General features: G+C 35.3%; 1 pseudogene; it reads left to right on the forward strand.

Moving 5' to 3' along the window:
* Window positions 1-2,130: 2,130 nt before the first annotated feature.
* LOC111737450 lies at window positions 2,131-2,249 on the forward strand (annotated as a pseudogene).
* The last annotated feature ends 269 nt before the right edge of the window (window positions 2,250-2,518 follow it).

Raw genomic sequence — 2,518 nt, forward strand, 5'->3', positions numbered from 1 at the left:
TATTCTTTTCAAAAATTGTGAAGGCTAGGGAGTGACGTCAGAGACATGGCCAAGTGAGAGATGTCCCCAGATCTCTCCCCTTGAAATAAAAATATATTGAACATCTAAAGCTCAAACAAAATCACCTAACCTGCACACCAGCATGTCTGAACATGGAATCTGCACATAAGAGTTACCATAAGAAATGAAAAACAGCTAGATCAGCAGAATGAGATTTTTAGCAAAGATACTGAAACGCTAAAAAAAATCAAATAGAACTTCCAGACATGAAGGACACACACCAAAAGAGATGAAAAATGAAATAGCAAGCTTAAGAAATAAAGTCAACCAAATGGAGGAAAGGATCAGTAATATCAAAGACAGAAATCTAGAAATAAATCAGAAGGAAGAAGAGAGAGACCGAAGAATGAAAAATAATGAAAGAGAAATACAAGGACTTGCTGATAACATAAAGACAGGAAATATAGAATAACGGACATTACTGAAGATGAGGAAAAAGAGCAGGGACTAAAAAGCATTTTCAGATAAATAGTGATGAGAATTTTCCAAATCTAAGGAATAAGCTGGAGCTTGGAATTCAAGAAGTCAACAGAACACCCAATTATCTCAACTCAATAAGGCCTTATCCAAGACACATTGTATTAAAATTATCAAAAAGCAATGACAAAGAAAGAATTCTCAGGGCGGCCAGGGAAAATAAGACTGCAACCTACAAAGAAAAACTCATTAGATTACTGTTGGACTTCTCAGCACAAACCTGACAAGCCAGAAAGGAGTGGAATCAAATATTCAAACTATTAAATGAAAGGAACTACCAGCCTAGAATAATGTATACAGAAAATCTCTTCTTTAGATATCAAGGAGAAATAAAGACCTTTCCAGACATACAAATATTGAAGGAATTCTCCACTACGAGGCCTGCATTACAAGAAATACTGAAAAGGGTCAGCTCACCTAAAATAAAATGACAAGAAAAATATATAACAATGAGTAAGGCAACTAGCAGGCAGATAGAAGCAGAAGAGTGCAACCCTTACTAAGAACTAGATATTGTATAAGCTTAAACAATAAGAGATTTGCTATTGCAAGATAGTAATGAACATTCAGCATACATAGGGACAAGTTGAGACAACAATGACTGAAATTGGGATGATTTAAAGATTCATATTTGCAAAGGAGAATGGAAATAGGGCACACACAGAAGAAAAAAAAACTACTATATAAATAACTATCCTCTACATATTGGTAATGGTAACCACACGCTAGAGAGATTCAGATACACAAGGACAAGGAAGCAATGGAAACACTGAGCTACTGGAAGCAAATGATAAGATGGTTAGAGGAAAACCTCATATTTCAATAATCACCCTAAATGTAAATGGATTGAACTCACCAATAAAAACTCACTGAGTTGCAGATTAGATCAAAAAACAAAATCCAACCATATGCTGCCTCCAGGAGACACATCTCAGCTCCAAAGACAAATACAGACTCAAAGTGAAAGGGTGGAAAATGATATTTCAAGCAAATGGCATTCTGAGAAAAGTGGAAGTGATGGTACTAATATAGGACAAGATAGATTTCAAAATAAAAAAGGTAAAGAACGATACTGAAGTACACTTCATAATGATAAAGGGGATCATGCACCAAGAAGACACTTATTAACATCTATGTTCCCAATCAGGGAGCCCCGAAATATGTAAAGCAATTACTAACAGACCAAAAACACTATCATAGTAGGAGACCTCAATATGCCACTGTCAGATATGGACAGATCATCCAAACAGAAAATCAATAAGGAAATAACATCTTTAAATGACATATTAGATCAACTACACTTAATTGACATTTACAGAGCCTTTCATCCCAAACCAACTGCTTATACATTCTTCTTTAGTGCACATGGAACAATTCTCAGGAATTGACTACATACTGAGACACAGAGATAGCCTCAACAAATACAAGAGGGTTGAAATCATACCATATTCTCTGATCATAATGCTTTGAAGCTAGAGATCAACCATAAAAAGAAAGCAGGAAGAACAACAAATACATGGGGATTAAACAGCATTCTACTGAAGAATAACTGGGTTGGAGAAGAAATAAAAAGAACAATCAAGAGATACATAACTCTGTGGGCATGCTACCCTGAACAAGCCTGATCCTGTTTGATCTCAGAAGCTAAGCATGCTTGGGCCTGGTTAGTACTTGGATGGGAGACCATCTAGGAGTACCAGGTGCTGTAGGCATGAAAAAAAAAAAAAAGAAAAAGAGATACATAAATATGAATGATAATGATAGTACAACATATCAAAACTTTTGGGGCATGGCAAAAGTGGTAATAAGAGGAAAGCTTATATCATTACAGGCCTATCTCCAAAAACAAGAACAAGTCCAAACAAATAACCTAATCTTTCATCTTAAAAAACTAGAAAAGGAAGAACAAATGAAGCCTAAAGTCAGCAGAAGGAAGGAATCATCAAAATTAGAGCAGAAATAAATGAAATTGAAAACAAAC

Source organism: Pteropus vampyrus, unplaced genomic scaffold (assembly GCF_000151845.1).
Source record: "Pteropus vampyrus isolate Shadow unplaced genomic scaffold, Pvam_2.0 Scaffold26, whole genome shotgun sequence".
In the NCBI taxonomy this organism is placed as follows: domain Eukaryota; kingdom Metazoa; phylum Chordata; class Mammalia; order Chiroptera; family Pteropodidae; genus Pteropus; species Pteropus vampyrus.